This window comes from Lynx canadensis, chromosome E2, assembly GCF_007474595.2.
Source record: "Lynx canadensis isolate LIC74 chromosome E2, mLynCan4.pri.v2, whole genome shotgun sequence".
NCBI lineage: Eukaryota > Metazoa > Chordata > Mammalia > Carnivora > Felidae > Lynx > Lynx canadensis.
In genome coordinates, this window is record NC_044317.1 from 36,404,944 (window position 1) to 36,423,310 (window position 18,367).

At 36.6% G+C, this 18,367-nt stretch overlaps 1 protein-coding gene across 3 annotated transcripts in view; it reads left to right on the top strand.

The window, feature by feature from the left end:
• ITFG1 (integrin alpha FG-GAP repeat containing 1) overlaps positions 1-18,367 on the top strand; it is a 336,603-nt gene that overhangs the window by 284,092 nt on the left and 34,144 nt on the right. The gene's annotated exons all lie outside the window — the stretch shown is intronic.

Sequence of the window (18,367 nt, forward strand, 5' to 3'; positions counted from 1 at the left end):
TAAATATACTAACGTTCATTCCTCATATATCCCAATTATGAGCCATATTGGAGCCAAATCATTATCCTCACTTTTCAGTTGAAGTAACAGAGAAATTGGGAGACATTACCTGAGTTATTTTGACCAAAATGTGAAGTGGTAACTTAGTTAACAAAGCTATTCTTAGAAGAAGTAAAAATTAGGAATCCAGTCTACAACCTAGACTAATTCTAGTTTTCTCATATGTGAAATAGAAGCTACAATGTTATATATAGGTTTTTTAATATGTGATTATAAATAAAAACTTCTAGTTGTATATTTGAATAAATAATAAAGGGAAATGCAATAAAACAAAAAAGAAATAAGACTAAGCAAAGGATGTCCGTTTTTGACATATGGCTAGCTGAGAGGAGGTCCAAATCATAGTAAATACAACTGTTCTAATTTCAATTCCCTAAATAAGAAAAGGAACCCTAACATATTAATGGGCTTCTTTGAGATTCCTAGAGTCCTAACCATGAAGAACTATAAAAAGAGTTGCTGTTACTCGTCCATTTTTATGCACCAAAAAAAGGAAGAATCCGTATATGACCATTCTCTTTTTATATAATGGCTTAACAATAAATGAAATATAAAAGAATGAGTTTCCTTTTTAGCTAATTATACACACTTAAGACTCTCAATTATAATACTGCTTCAGCATAGAAACATTCCATAAAACAAAAGCTGTTTAATAAAATTCACGGAGAAATTGACAAACACGACTAAAAACAAATACTTTAATACATCATTGTTAGTCAAGATTTATATAAGGATATAGACAATTTGAACAAATTACTTATCTATGTTTTAGTTCGGATACATATCAAACTACAAAAAAGTTCCTGGGACCAGTTGGTTTTATCTTTTAAAAGTTAATTCTGTTTGAGTTTTAACATGTAGATAATTTAATTGCTAGGTAAGCTGTTCCAGAACACATGAAAAAAAGATGTACTTATTTCATTTAATGAAGTAAGTATAACTTAGGCAATCAGCCTTTCACTAACCCTCCTTCAAAAACTGGAAATAAACTCTCTTCCCACCAAACGTCAGTAGAACTTGATGGTGTACCTCTCTTATAACACCTACCACACTCTACCTTGTGTCAATAGTTATATATCTGTCTTATCTCCCATTAGACTATAGACTCATTAAAGACTGGTTCTATACCTAATTTTGTCTTTATGTGCTTTGCCCTTTCTAGGACACCCAAGTATTGGTTGAAATGCTAACATAAAACCAGTTCAAGGATTTATTATTTCTTTAAAATAAGATTTGAGACAGAAAACTTGAACAGAAAGCTTAACCAAAATAGATTATACTGGCAGTTCATAACTGCTTGCAAAAACAATTTCTTCATCTAACATAAAGTAGTATAAACTATTGAAAAAACTGAATTAAAATTAATAGATCTGTGTTTATTATTATAAAGCCTCTACTTTGTGCTGGCCACTATTGCAGACTCACTCTATGGTATCTCATTGAATTTCACAGCACCCTTGCATAGCAGCCCTCAGTCTACACCTGAGGATGCTGAGGCTCCGGGAGCTCAAGTAATTTAGCTGTTTCAGTCGGCTCTTAACTAGTAGAGCTGGACTTAAACTCAGCACTAACTACAAAACATACACATTCTTTTATTTTTCTTTCTTATAATGTATTTATAAAGTCAAGTTAATTAACATTCAGTGTAGTATTGGTTTCAGGAGTAGAACCCAGTGATTCATCACTTACATATAACACCCAGTGCTCATCCCAACAAGTGCCCTCCTTAATGCCCATCAATCCTTCCACCCACCTCCTCTCCAGAAACCCACAGTTTGTTCTCTGTATTTTACAGTCTCTTATGGTTTGCCTCCCTCTCTGTTGTTAACATATTTTTCCTTCCCTTCCCCTACGTTCATCTGTTGTGTTTCTCAGATTCCACATATGAGTGAAATTGTACATTTGTCTTTCCCTGCCTGACTTACTTCTCTTAGCATAATACACTCCAGTTCTATCCATGTGGTTGCAAATGGAAAGATTGCATTCTTTTTGCTTGCTGAGTAGTATTCCATTATATATATATATATATACATATATATACACACACACACACACACACACACACACACACACACACACCGTATCTTCTCTATCAATTCATCAGTCGATGGGACATTTGGGCTTTTTTTGTAATTAGGCTATTGTTGGTACTGCTGCCATAAACATTGGGATGCATGTATCCCTTCAAATCAGCATTTTTGTATGCTTTGGATAAATACCTAGTAGTACCGTTGCTGTATCATAGGGTAGTACTATTTTTAATTTTTTGAGGAATCTCCATAGTGTTTTCCAGAATGGCTGCACCAGTTTGCATTCCCCCCAATAGTGCAGAAGGGTTCCCCTTTCTCTCAATCCTTACCAACATCTGTTGTTTCCTGAGTTGTTAATTTCAGCCATTCTGACAGGTGTGGGGTGGTTTCTCAGTGTGGTTTTGATTTGTATTTCCCTGTTGATGAGTGATATTGAACTGGAAGTCCTAGCCTCGGCAATCAGACAACAAAAAGAAATAAAAGGCATCCAAATTGGGAAAAAAGAAGTCAAACTATCACTCCTTGCAGATGACATGATACTCTACATGGAAAACCTGAAAGACTCCACCAAAAAACTGCTAGAACTGATACATGAATTCAGCAAAGTCACAGGCTATAAAATCAATGTACAGAAATCGGTTGCATTTCTATACATCAATAATGAAGCAGCAGAAACAGAAAGTAAGGAATCGATCCCGTTTACAATTGCACCAAAAAACATAAATGACCTAGGAATAAACCTATCCAAAGAGGTAAAAGATGTGTATGCTGAAAACTATAGAAAGCTTATGAAAGAAACTGAAGAACACATGAAGAAATGGAAAAACATTCCATGCTCATGGATTGAAAGAACAAATATTGTTAAAATGTCAATACTACCCAAAGCAATCTACATATTCAATACAATCTCTATCAAAATAACACCAGCATTCTTCACAGACTAGAACAAACAATCCTAAAATCTGTTTGAAAGCAGAAAAGACCCTGAATAGACAAAGCAATCCTGGAAAAGAAAACCAAAGCTGGAAGCATCACAATTCTGGACTTTAAGCTGTATTACAAAGCTGTAATCATAAAGACAGTATGGTACTGGCACAAAAACAGACACATAGATCAATGGAACAGAATAGAGAACCCAGTAATGGACATATATAGATGACCAACTAATCTTCAACAAAGCAGGAAAGAGTATCCAGTAGAAAAAAGACAGTCTCTTCAGCAAATTGTGTTGGGAAAACTGGACAGTGACATGCAGAAGAATGAACTTGGACCACTTTCTTACACCATGCACAAAAATAAACTCAAAATGGATGAAAGACCTAAATGTAAGACAGGAAACCACCAAAATCCTAGAGGAGAAAAGAGGCAGCAACCTTTTTGACCTTGGCTGCAGCAGCTTCTTACCTGACATGTCTCAGAGGCAAGGGAAATAAAAGCAAAAATAAACTATTGGGACTTCATCAAGATAAAAACTTCTACACAGCAAAGGAAACAATCAACAAAGCTAAAAGGCAACTGACAGAATGAGAGAAGGTATTTACAAATGACATATCAGATAAAGGGTTAGTATCCAAAATCTATAAGGAACTTCTCAAACTCAACACCTCAAAAACAAGTAATCCAATGAAGAAATGGCCAGCAGACGTGAATTGACATATATATATATATATATATATATATATATATATATATATGTCAAGTTACCTAACATACAATGTATACAGTATGCTCTTGATTTTAGGCGTAGGTTCCTATGATTCATCACTTACATACAACACCCAGTGCTCATCCCAACAAGTGCCCTCCTCAATACCTATCACCCGTTTTCACCCTGCCCCTCTACCCCCCACCATCAACCCTCACTTTGTTCTCTGTATCTAAGAGTCCCTTGTGGTTTGCCTCCCTCTCTGTTTGAAGCTATTTTTCCCCTTCCCTTCTCCCATGGTCTTCTGTTAAGTTTCTACAATTCCACATAGGAGTGAAAACATATATCTGTCTTTTTCTGACTTATTTCACTTAGCATAATACCCTCCAGTTCCATCCATGTTGTTGCAAATGTCAGGATTTCATTCTTTCTCATTGCCAAGAGTATTCCATTGTATATATAAGCCACATCTTCTTTATCCATTCATCAGTTGATGGACATTTAGGCTCTTTCCATAATTTTGCTATTGTTGAGAGCAGTGCTATAAACATTGGGGTACATGTGCCCCTATGCATCAGCACTCCTGTATCCCTTGGATATTCTATTTTTAATTTTTTGAGGACCCTCTGTACTGCTTTCCAGACTGGCTGCACTAGTTTGCATTCCCACCAGTTCCTGTTTCTCCACATCCTTGCCAGCATCTGTTGTTGCCTGAGTTGTTAATTTTAGCCATGAGGTCGTATCTCAATGTGGTTTTGATTTGTATTTTCCTGATGATGAGTGATGTTGAGCATCTTTTCATGTGTCTGTTGGCCATCTGGATGTCTTCTTTAGAAAAGTGTCTATTCATGTCTTCTGCCCATTTCTACACTGGTTATTTGTTTTTCGGGTGTTGAGTTTGGGTAAGTTCTTTATAGATTTTGGACATGAACCCTTTATCCAATATGTCATTTGCAAATATCTTCTCCCATTCCATTGGTTGCCTTTTCCCTTGCTGCGCAGAAGCTTTTTATCTTGATGAGGTTACAGTAGTTCATTTTTGCTTTTATTTCCCTTGCCTTCAGAGATGTGTCAAATTGACCAGTGATTCTAACAAACTGCTTGATGTTGTTTCTAAGGGACATTGTTACTATCTTTTATGTCCTTAGGACTTGAGGATACTCTTCAGTAATAATAATAGCCAACAGTGATTAGTACTTACTCTGACCAGACATTGTACAAAGCATTGTACATGGATGTTCTGATTTGTAATACTGGGCATAAAATTTCCTTTCAGCTATATATAGTGCATAAAGCTTTTAAAATGTAAATAAATAAGAATTAAAAAAGCACTCTAGTGGGGCGCCTGGGTGGCTCAGTTGGTTAAGCATCCGACTTGGGCTCAGGTCACGATCTCCTGGTTCGTGAGTTCGAGCCCTGCATCAGGCTCTGTGCTGACAGCTCGGAGCCTGGAGCCTGCTTCAGATTCTGTGTCTCCCTCTCTCTCTGCCCTTTGCCTGCTCATGCTCTGTCTCTTTCTCAAAAATAAATAAACATTTTTAAAAAAATTTTAAAAAGCACTCTAGTATCATAATAGTACATATATTGGTACATAAGGAAGAAGAGAAAAATTCTCAGTAAAACAAGGAAATGTTATGATTCTGGTATTCTGCTTTTGCATTTCTTTTTTCCTTGATTTAATGAACATAGATTTCCATTTTCCTAATACATTCTGAAGAAGATAATAGATGTACCTTAAAATTTCTAATATTTCTAACATTCTTCATTTAAGACAAAGAAATTACATTTTCAACAGTTAAGACTATAGTAAATTCAGGTATTTTAACCAAAGAATTAAAATAATTAAATTAAAATGTATGACCAGATTGTTTTATTAAATGTGTTTTTACTATATTAATTTTGGTATCCTTAAACTTTTTCCATGTAAGCAAAAATACTTTTGAAAGTTTTTCAATAATACATAGAACAGGCATTCTATGTAAAAAAACAAAAAGAATGGTTTAGTTACATTCGTAGGTTGGAAAACCCAATATTCATAGGCTAAACACTAGGAACCAAATAGTACACTCTGCCAAATATTATGTGACTATTGTTATTACTTTATATTAAAGTAGGTAGTAAGAAGTACTTATTCTTTAATCTGTAAATATTTTAGAATTTATTTTAGTGATATATGAATAATTTAGTAGATGAGATGGAATGGGTGTTTGTTATTAAGAGTTAAATTATCTTGGGATGCCTGGGTGGCTCAGGCAGTTGAGCGTCCGACTTTGGCTCAGGTCATGATCTCACAGTTTGTGAGTTCAAGCCCTGCATCGGGCTCTGTGCTGACAGCTCAGGGCCTGGAGCCTGCTTCAGATTCTGTGTCTCCCTCTCTCTACCCCTCTTCTGCTCGCACTCTGTCTCTCTCAAAAATAAACATTTAAAAAAATTTTTTTAAAGAGTTAAATTATCGGGGCGCCTGGGTGGCGCAGTCGGTTAAGTGCCCGACTTCAGCCAGGTCACAATCTTGCGGTCCGTGAGTTCGAGCCCCGCGTCAGGCTCTGGGCTGATGGCTCAGAGCCTGGAGCCTGTTTCCGATTCTGTGTCTCCCTCTCTCTCTGCCCCTCCCCCGTTCATGCTCTGCCTCTCTCTGTCCCAAAAATAAATAAACGTTGAAAAAAAAAATCTTTAAAAAAAAAAAAAAAAGAGTTAAACTATCTTTCTCACCTAGGAAGATATCATTTAATACACTCAAGTAGTTTAAGAAAGGAGACACTAGTGTTCTAAAGACTTCTTAAAATGGAAAACAAAAAAATTATTCCGTAACATTGGCCAACTCAGGCTTAGTTCTCAGATTCAAAAACTAAATGTTAAGAACAAAAATATACAGATTCAAACCTTGTAATCAATTTTTTAAATGTCTGCTATGTTTCACAAGCTAATTGATATTCTTTAAGGTTCTCCTAGCATTAATTCTTCTCACACTCTACCCTGTGAATGGATAGTTATTTCAAAGGCTGCTATGCAGTTGTAACTATTAAATGAAATATAATAGGAAAGCACTTAGAATCAGTTATTACCTCAGACAGAAATCTTAAATCTGTGGCAGTGCTCAACAACAAAAACAAAAACAATTCAAAAATGGACAAAACTTGGGTAGATAACTCTCCATAAAAGATATACCAATGATTAATAATACTTGAAAAGATGTTCAATAAAACTGATCATTGGAGAAATACAAATCAAAACCATAATGAGATTCTACCTCACACTTATTAGGATGACTACTAACCAAACAAAAAAGCAGAAAGTAACAAGCATTGGTAAGGATGCAGAGAAATAGAACCCTGTATACTAGTCATATGCTATAGGCAGAAATTTATATTCCCCCAAAATTCCTGTGGAAATCCTAATATCCAGGGTATTAGAAGATGGGGCCTTTGGAAAGTGATTAATGCCCTTATAAAAGAAGCTCTGGAGAATTGCCTCCCCCTTCCCATCATGTGAGGACACAGCAAGAAGGCTCTGACTGTGAACCAGGAAGCAGACTCTCACCAGAATACAATCATGCTAGTTTCTTGATCTCTGACTTCCCAACCTCCAGAACAGTGCAAAATATATTACTGTTGTTTATAAGCTACCTAGCCTATGGCATTTTTTTTATAGCGGTCTGAATAGACAGACATGACAATAATGTAAATGGTGCAGCCGCTATGTAAGACAGAATGACAGTTCTCACAAAATTAAACAGAATTTACTATATGATCCAGCAGTCTCACTTCTGGGTACATACCCAAAAGAATTTTAAACAAGGTCTCCAAAATATATTTGTAAACCCATGTTCATAGCAGCTTGATTCACAATAGCCAAAAGGTGAAAGCAACCCAAGTGTAGATTAACAGATGAATGGATAGAGAACTTGTAGGGAAAATGGCAGAATAGGATGATCCTGGGCTCAGCTTGTCCCAAGGATACAAGTAGATAATCCCCACATCAATGTAAATAATCCAGAAGATAACCCAAAGACTGGCAGAACAGACTCTCCACAGCTAAATGTACAGAAGAGGTCACATCCAAGAGGGTAGGAAGGACAGAGATGTGGTCTGGAGCTAAATGGACCTGCAGGACTGGCTTTAGGAAGGAGGGACCCAGCAGCTCAGAGAAGGGAAAGAAACATTCACTCACACCAAGCACCCCAGGCACAGAAGACTAATCCCCATAACGTGGCTTTGAAAAACAGAGGGACATAATTTCACAAACTCTTGCAGTCATTGGGGCTTCACATCTGGCAGTTTAAAAATCAGCAGATTCGGGGACCTATAACTTTCATCATTTCTAACTATTTGTTGAACATAACTATCTGTTGTGTTAAAAGTGGTTAATAATAGGAGAGTTTAAGAGACAGTGCATTTGAGGCACCTGGGTGGCTCAGTCGGTTAAACATCTGATTCCTGATTTCGGTTCATGTTGTGCTGTCACAGTCATGAGATCAAGCCCCATGTCAAGCCCTGTCTGGCTCTGTGCTGAGTGTGGAGCCTGCTTGGGATGTTCTCTCTCTCTCTGCCTCTGCCTCTCCCTCACTTGCACTGTCTCTCTCTCTCTCTCTCTCTCAAAAAAAAATAAATAACAACAAAAACAAAAAACACAGCACATTGAGCTCTAGAAGAGCCAGCAGGGCAGTGGGAAATTGAGTCCCCCACCCTTGAGGAGAGAGCACAAACAGCCCAAGGGGATACGGCATAGAAGCAAGTTTCAAAATGCATTGGGTATATGGGAGAAACATTTGTTACTAATCTCAGAGTATAACCTGGAGGGGCAGAAATCATTGGGAGACTTCTCCAGGAACAGTGAAGCTGGTGTACACCATTTCCCTCAATTTCCCCAACCTAGATACACAGATACCCATGCAAAACAGGAAAGCACCAACATACCCCACCTAGCTTGCTAACAGTGTGCCCCACCCCCGCGTTCTCCTGTGAATCCACCCCACCTTGTCCAGAATCCATCCAAAGTGGTGCCACAAGCCTGACAGTATGCAAGCAGCCTCGACAGGCCAGCACCACTCTATAAAGTGACTCCTGCCCCTGGTAGAAAGAAAGATAACCACGCATACCAGTCCAGCTATGGCCCCAGCAGTAAGCTAAGGACAGATAGCTGGTCTGGCTGCAGGCCCCACCCACCACCCAAAGCTTCTCAGGGGACAACACAGGGAAAGTGCTGGGTAGTTTGCTGCTACTCCGTCTCTGGCAAACACCAGCTATGACTCAACTCAAGGCCAAGGCAACCCCAAACTGGCCGACTAACAACACAGGACCAAAACCTGCCCACAACAGGCAAAAAAAACAAAACAAAACAAAACAAAAAACCATTTCAGACAACTGGATTGAAAGCAAATGCAGCTTAGCCACAACAGTAGGTGCACACAGCACATACAGAAGACACCCCTGAAGTGCCAGGTTCTGGTGAACAGGAGACATTGCAATGCAAGACCCTACAGGATCTCTTCTTCCTACGGCCACTACTTTCAAGGCAGGAGCTATAGCTGACTTTGCTAACACATAGAAACAGACTCAGATATTTAGACAAAATAAGGAGACAGGAGAACATATCCCAGATAAAAGAACAGGACATAATCACAGCAAGAAAACTGAACCAAACAGAGATAAGTTATATGCCTGATAGGTCATTTAAAGTAGTGGTCATGAAGGTATTCACTGAACTGGAGAAAAGCCTGGAGGTTCTCAGTGAGACACTTAACAAAGAGGCTTAAAAAATATGAAAAAGAACCAATCAGACATGAAGAACTCAATAACTGAAATGAAAAATACACTAGAGGGAATGAAGCAGAAGAATGTATCAGGACATCAGAATTAAAGGACATGGTAATGGAAAGCATGCTGAACAGAAGAGAGAAAAAATAACAATAATAAATGAAAAGAGACTTAGGGAACCATAGGACATCATTAAGAATAATAACATTCGAAAAGGGAGGAGAGAGAAAAGGGGGCAGAAAATGTATTTGAAGAAATAACATCTGAAAACTTCAGAAATCTAGGGAAGGAAACCGAAATGCACATCCATGAGGCACAGAGTGCCCTCAACCCATGGAGGTCCACACTAAGACATATGGTAGTTAAAATGGCAAAGAGTAGCAATAAAGATAATTTTTAAAGCAGAATGGGGAAATAAAACAGTTATATACAAGGTAAACCCCATAAGGCTATCAGCTGATTTTACAGCAGAAACATTATAGGCCAGAAGGGAGTGGCATGATATATTCAAACTGCTGAAAGAAAAGTCCAGCAAGGCTCTCATTCAGAATAGAAGGAGAGATACTTTCCCGAGACAAACATAAATTAAAGGAATTCATGACACTAAAACAGCTCTATAAGAAATGTTAAAGGGGATTCTTTGAGTGGAAAGGAAAGACCATAAGTAAGAGTAAGAAAAGAAGGAAGCATAAAGGCAGTAAAATTAAGAATATCTATAAAAATCAGTCAAAGGATTCAGAAAATAAAAGGATTTGAAATATGATATCATATACCTAAAATGTGAAGGGAAAAGAATAAAGAATGGATTCAAACTTAAGTGACCATCAACTTAATGTAGCCTGCTATATACCTAAAATGTTATATATGAAACTAATGGTAACCACAAATCAAAAACCAGTAATAGATATGCAAAAAAAATAAAGAGAAAGGTTTCCAAATATATCACTAAAGAAAGCCAACAAACCATGAGAGAAGAGGGCAAGCGAAAAAAAGAACAGAGAAGAACTACCAGAACAACCATAAAACAAGTAACAAAATGACAAAAAGTACATACTTATCAATAATTACTTTGAATGTAAATGGACTAAGCACTCCAATCAAAAGACATAAGGTGACCGAATGGATAAAAAAGCAAGACCCACCTATATGATGCCTAGAAGAGACTCAGTACAAACACCAAAATAGACTTCAAAACAAAGACAGTTAATAGGAGACAAAGAAGGACAGTATATAATCATAAAGGGAACAATCCAACAAGACGTTGAAACAATTATAAATATTAGTGCACTCAAAATGAGAGCACCTAAATACATAAATCAGCTAATAACAAACATAAAGCAAGTAATTGATAGTAATACAATAATTTTAGGGGACTTGAACACCCCACTTAAAACATTGGACAGATCATCCAAACAGAAAATCAACAGGGAAACAGTGGCTTTGAATGATACACTGGATCAAATGGATCTAACAGATATATTTAGAACAATCCATCCTAAAACAGCAGAATACACATTCCTTCAAGTGCACATGGAACATTCTCCAGAATAGATCACATATTAGGCCCCAAAACAAGTCTCAACAAATTTAGAAAGATTGAAGTCATACAATGTATCTTTTCTAACCACAGCACTATGAAACTAGAAATCAACCAAAAGAAAAAATCTGAAAGAACACAAACCCATGGAAGTTAAATAACATGCTAGTAAACAATGAATGGGTCAACCAAGAAATAAAAGAGGAAATCCAAATACATGGGGAAAAAAATGAAAATGAAAACACAACCCAATCAGGGAGGTTTATAGCAATACAGTTCTACCTCAAGAAACAAGAAAAATCTTAAACCTATCAACACCTAAAGTTGCCAGAAAAAAAATAACAAACAAAACCCAAAACTAGTTGAAGGAAATAATAGATTAGAGCAGAAACAAATGAAATAGAAACTAAAAGTGAAATACAACATGTCAATGAAATTCAGGAGCTGGTACTCTGAAAAAATCAACAGAATTGATGAACATTTAGCCATACTAATCAAGAAAAAGAGAACTCAAATAAACAAAATAAGAAATAAAACAGAAGAAATAATAACCAGCATCACAGAAATACAAGGGATTGTAATAGAATATTATGAAAAATTATATCACAAACTGGACAACCTTGAAGAAATTGATAAATTCCTAGAAACCTATAATCTCCCAAATCTGAAGCAGGAAGAAACAGAAAATTTGAACAGACCAATTACCAGCAATGAAATTGAATCAGGATTCAAAACTCCCAACAAACAGAAGTCTAGGAACAGAAAGCTTCACAGGTGAATTCTACCAAACATTTAAAGAAGAGTTAATTCCTATTCTTCTCAATCTATTCCAAAAAATAGAAGAGGAGGGAAAGCTAGGATTACCCTGACACCAAAACCAGGCGAAGGAACTACAAAAAAAGAGAACTACTGTCCAATATCTCTAATGAACATATATGCAAAAATCCTCAACAAAATATTGATGAACTGAATCCAACAACATTAAAAAATCATTCGCCACAATCAACTGGGATTTATTCCTGTATAGCATGTTTTGCTATTTGCAAATCAATCAGTGTGACACATCACATCAACATGAGAAAGGATAACATATGGTCATTTCAGTAGATACATGAAAAGCATTTAACAAAGTACAACATCCATTCATTATTAAAAAAAAAAACCCTCAACAAAGTAGGGTTAAAGGGAACATACCTCAACATAATAAAGGCCATGTATGAAAAACCCACAGAGAACATCATAATCAATGGGGGGAAACTGAGAGCTATTCCCCTAAGATAAGGAACAAGAAAAGGATTCCACTCTCTCCACTTGTATTCAACATAGTACTGGAAATCCTAGCCACAGCAATAAGACAAGAAAAAGAAGTAAGAGGCATCTCAATTGGTAAAGAATAAGTAAAATATTCACTGTTTGCAGATGATTTGATAATATATGTAGAAAATCCTAAAGACTCCACAACTAGAACTAATAAATATCAATTCAATAAGGTCAAACAATACAAAATCAATGTACATAAATCTGTTGCATTTCTATACAACAGAAAGAGAAATTAAGAAAACAATTCCATTTACAATTACACCAAAAACAATAAAATGGCTAGGAATAAACTTAACTAAGGGGGTGAGAGACAGCATGTTTTTTTCCTCTAAAGTGCTACTTCAGATAGTAAATTCAATAACTTCGCTAAAAGAAATACTTTTATACTTTGATAGCTTCTAGTTTCTTCACATTTGTTTATAACTCTATTACAGCTTTTTTTGTTTAATTATTTCCTTCCTTGCTTGTTCTTAAAGGAGGTATGAACACACTCATCACTTGTACCAAGTAGTGTAAAAGTGCAATGAGGTTTAATGATAACTGACAGGGAGAGAAACAGCAGAATACATGGCCCTCTGTCCTCTCACTATATTACAGCAAGGCACACCTTAATCAACTGTAGTGGGATGCACCGTGGAGAATGCTTCAGTAGAAGATAAAATGTCCAGAGAATGTATTTTTTACACATCTTGGAAGAAAATGAGGAATGTCTAGATGAAAAGAGAAATTCCTGATTAAGGAAAATGGCCTTCTTAGAAAGGAAAAATCTCTGGAACTAAGCTTCAGTTATTAGCTTGTTCTTTTATTGATCAAACTCAGACCTGCTGGAGCCAACTTCTTACTAGGTTGTCAAAAGGTAGGAGAAAATGAACCCAGGGCCATCTAGATTTGCCTCTCCTCTTTTGCCCTTAAATTATAAGCTCCTCAATTTTCAAATATTTTCCCTTTTTTTATATTTATTTTTGTTTTTTAATTTACATCCAAGTTAGTATATAGTGCAATAATGATTTCAGAAGTAGAATCCGGTGATGTATCCCCTACATATAATACCAAGTGCTCATCCCAATAAGTGTACTCCTTAATGCCCCTTGCCCACTTAGCCCATCCCCCTACTCCAAACCCCTCCAGCAACCCTCAGTTTGTTCTCTATATCAAATCTTGTCCCAATTCATCTTTTTGTTTGCAGTGCCATAAAGTGTCTGGCAGATAATATTATTTAGGCAAGTAAGTAGAAAGGGGGAATCCTAACCAAATATTCATAAATTTTATATTATTTGTGTATTTTATAATCTATGGCAGGATTTCTCAAATTAGCACTATTGACATTTTGGGCCAGATAATTTTTTGTTGTGGGTGTTGTTCTGTTTTTTATAGGTTGTTTAGCAGCCTTTCTGGCCTCAACCCATTAGGTTCCACTAACACCCTCTGGTCATGACAAACAAAAATGTCTCCAAAGAAGGACAAAGTGAGAGGAATCACACTTTTTGACTTAAAGCTATATTATAAAGTTATAGTAACCAAAACAGTATGGAACTGACATAAAAATAGACACATAGACCAGTGGAACAGAATGGAAAGCCCAGAAATAAAGCCCCACATACATGGTCAACTAACATTTGACAAGGGAGCCAAGAATACTTAGCAGAGGAAATAATGATCTTTTCAATAAATGATGTTGGGAACACTGGTTATTCACTTGTGAAAGAATGGAACTATACTCCTCGTCTTATAACACTCACCAAAATTAACTCAAAATGGACTAAAACTTAAATATAAGACTGGAAACCATAAAACTAGAAGAAAACACAGGAAAAAATCTCTTTGACATGGGTCTTGGCAATGGCTTTTTGGGTCTGATACCTAAAGTACAAACAAAAAAAAATCAAAATTAAACAAAGTAAATATAGGACTACATCAAACTAAAAAGCTTCAAAAGAAGTGATCAACAAAATGAAAAGATAGTCTCAGAATGGGAAAAAAAATATTTGCAAATCATATATAAGGGGTTAATATCCAATATATAGAGAGAACTCATACAACTCACTAGCAAAATAACAAGTAATCCAATTTTAAAATGGACAATGGAGCTGAATAGACACTTTTCCAAAAAAAGGTATACTAATGACCAACAGGTACATGAAAAGGTGCTCAATGTAATTAATCATCAGGAAATGCAAATCAAAAGCATATGAGACATCACCTCATGCCTGTTAGAATGGCCATCATCAAAATGATGAGAGATAACAAATGCTGGTAAGGATATAGAGAAGAGGGAACCCTCTTGCCCTGTTGGTGGGAATGAGGGTTGGTGGGTTAACCAAAGATGTAAAAGATCTGTATGCTGAAAACTGTAGAAAGCTTACGAAGGAAATTGAAGACAGAAAGAAATGGAAAAACATTCCATGCTCATGGATTGGAAGAATATTGTTAAAATGTCAATACTCCCCAAAGCAATCTACATATTCAATGCAATCCCAATCAAAATTGCACCAGCATTCTTCTCAAAGCTAGAACAAGCAATCCTAAAATTCATATGGAACCACAAAAGACCCCGAATAGCCAAAGTAATATTGAGGAAGAAGACCAAAGCAGGAGGCATCACAATCCCAGACTTTAGCCTCTACTACAAAGCTGTCATCATCAAGACAGCATGGTATTGGCACAAAAACAGACACATGGACCAATGGAATAGAATAGAAACCCCAGAATTAGACCCGCAAATGTATGGCCAACTAATCTTTGACAAAGCAGGAAAGAATATCCAATGGAAAAAAGACAGTCTCTTTAACAAATGGTGCTGGGAGAACTGGACAACAACATACAGAAAGATGAAATTAGACAACTTTCTCACACCATTCACAAAAATAAACTCAAAATGGATGAAGGACCTGAAGGTGAGACAGGAAACCATCAAAACCCTAGAGGAGAAAGCAGGAAAAGACCTCTCTGACCTCAGCCGTAGCAATCTCTTACTTGACACATCCACAAAGGCAAGGGAAATAAAAGCAAAAATGAACTATTGGGACCTCATGAAGATAAAAAGCTTCTGCGCAGCAAAGGAAACAACCAACAAAACTAAAAGGCAACCAACGGAATGGGAAAAGATATTTGCAAATGACATATCGGACAAAGGGCTAGTATCCAAAATCTATAAAGAGCTCACCAAACTCCACACCCGAAAAACAAATAATCCAGTGAAGAAATGGGCAGAAAACATGAATAGACACTTCTCTAAAGAAGACATCCAGATGGCCAGCAGGCACATGAAAAGATGCTCAATCTCACTCTTCATCAGGGAAATACAAATGAAAACCACACTCAAATATCACCTCACACCAGTCAGAGTGTCTAAAATGAACAAATAAGGAGACTATAGATGCTGGCGAGGATGTGGAGAAACAGGAACCCTCTTGCACTGTTGGTGGGAATGCAAACTGGTACAGCCACTCTGGAAAACAGTGTGGAGGTTCCTCAAAAAATTAAAAAATAGATGTACCCTATGACCCAGCAGTAGCACTGCTAGGAATTTACCCAAGGGATACAGGAGTGCTGATGCATAGGAGCACTTGTACCCCAATGTTTATAGCAGCACTTTCAACAATAGCCAAATTATGGAAAGAGCCTAAATGTCCATCAACTGATGAGTGGATAAAGAAAGTGTGGTTTATATACACAATGGAATACTACATGGCAATGAGAAAGAATGAAATATGGCCTTTTGTAGCAACGTGGTTGGAAATGGAGATCTTGAGTTATGCTAAGTGAAATAAGTCATACAGAGAAAGACAGGTACCATATGTTTTCACTTTTATGTGGATCCTGGGAAACTTAACAGAAGTCCAACGGGGAGGGGAAGAAAAAAAAAAAAGAGGTTAGAGAGGGAGAGAGCCAAAGCTTAAGAGACTCTTAAAACTGAGAACAAACTGAGGGTTGGTGGAGGGAGAGAAGGGTGGGTGATGGGTATTGAGGAGGGCACCAGTTGGAATGAGCACTGGGTGTTGTATGGAAACCAATTTGACAATAAATTTCATATTTAAAAAAATATGATACCTACCTAGTCTAATAAACACTTTTAAATCACATGTTTCAGTGAAACACCTAACTTGCAAATAAAAAAACCTCTCCCCTTTGGTTTATTAAGTAGCTTTGCATCTTCTATCCCTATTTTAGAACTAAGCAGTTTTACTCTGTTGTGCTTTTTTATTTACACTACCAAGAAACCACAGTTTTTACTAATATGCCACGGCCAAATGATTTGCCTCTCAGAGAGAGGTCTCCAACATGAAAAATAATATGCGCTAAAGCATAAGCCAGGCTGTCCCATTTAGCTCATTTATACCACTTTGTCCACTTTGGAAACCAGAGTTTATCTTTCTAATCCAGAGAATGACAGCTGAAACATAATTGTACATAACCTCAGAAAAGTTTACCTCCCTAATGCAACTTTGTAGGAGCACTGATCATTACATTAGACATTCACAGTCACACCTAATGCAATTTGGCTTTATGAGACTTGTGGATATATTTTGTTTCCCTTCACGTTATGTTTTACATGCATTGGCTGTGGTTTTTATCATTCCTTCATTAGATGCTATGAGCATTAAACTGTAGAAAAACAGTTATCAAAGTCAAACTACTCAGTTCCTAAAAAAGTTAAGTACAGACTTATCATATGAACCATTAATTCCACTCCTCGGAATAATATTCCCAAGAGAATAGAAAATGTAAGTCATGCAAAAACTTGTATATGAATGTTCATAGCATTATTCATAATAGCTAAAAAGTATAAATGAACCAAATGCCCTTTAATAAATGGGTGAACAAAATGTGGCATATCAATACAGTGGAACATTATCCAGCCATAAAAACATGATTCATACTATAACATGGATGAACCTTGTAAAACATTCTCAGTGAAAGAAGTCAGTCACAAAAGACTGCATATTATACAATTCCATTTATAAAAGATCTAGAATAGGGAAATCCATAGAGATAGAAAGGGACCAAGGCTTACTAGAGACTCGGGGAAGGAAAAAATGGGAAATGACTGCAAATAGTTACAGGGTTCCTTTTTTGTAGTGATGAAAATGTCCTGGAATTAGTGGTGACAGTTATATAACCTTGTGACTATACTGGAAACCACTGAATTGTACACGTTAAAGTGGTGGACATTGGGGCATGTGAATTATATATCAATTTAACAAAAAGGAAATTTAAAACGATATTCTCAATTTATAACTGGGAAGCAGGTTGACACGAAGTTTGAACCAGAGTTCCAAGCTTCCTGATTTATTACAAAAGACAAATTAAAAGAACTTCCAAGAAAAATTGGTGTTACACTATTTTTCAGGACTAGGAAGTTGAATTTAACCTAAGAAAAACAAAAACTAGGAAGAATGATTATATAATAAATAACAGCTAAGGTGTATAGTGCTTTACAGTTTCCAAAGCACTTTTATCTACCATTAAAAATTACGGGGCGCCCGGGTGGCTCAGTCGGTTGAGCACCCGACTTCAGCTCAGGTCATGATCTCGCAGTCCATGGGTTCGAGCCCCGCGTCAGGCTCTGTGCTGACAGCTCAGAGCCTGGAGCCTGTTTCAGATTCTGTGTCTCCCTCTCTCTCTGACCCTCCCCCGTTCATGCTGTCTCTCCCTGTCTCAAAAATAAATAAATGTTAAAAAAAAAAAAAATACGTACCAGTGTGGTAATTACTTCACCAAGTCCATGAATAAGTGGTATTGTAATTCTAATTTTAAGAATGAAGAAACATTCAAGTTATATTTTTCAGTTATATCTTTAAGGATTTCCAGGTCAGGGTTTGTCTCTTTTTCATCTCTGTGTAAAAGGCATATATAGTATGCATTCAGTATATGTTTTGGGAATAAATAGACACATTAAGTCTTAGAGAAGTCCAGGAACTTTCTAAAAATCAAACAAAGCAGTGTTAAAACACCATCTTTGGTCTTCAAATCCTATGTGCTTTCCATAATACCACATCACAAGCCTCCTGTGTTAAGGAAT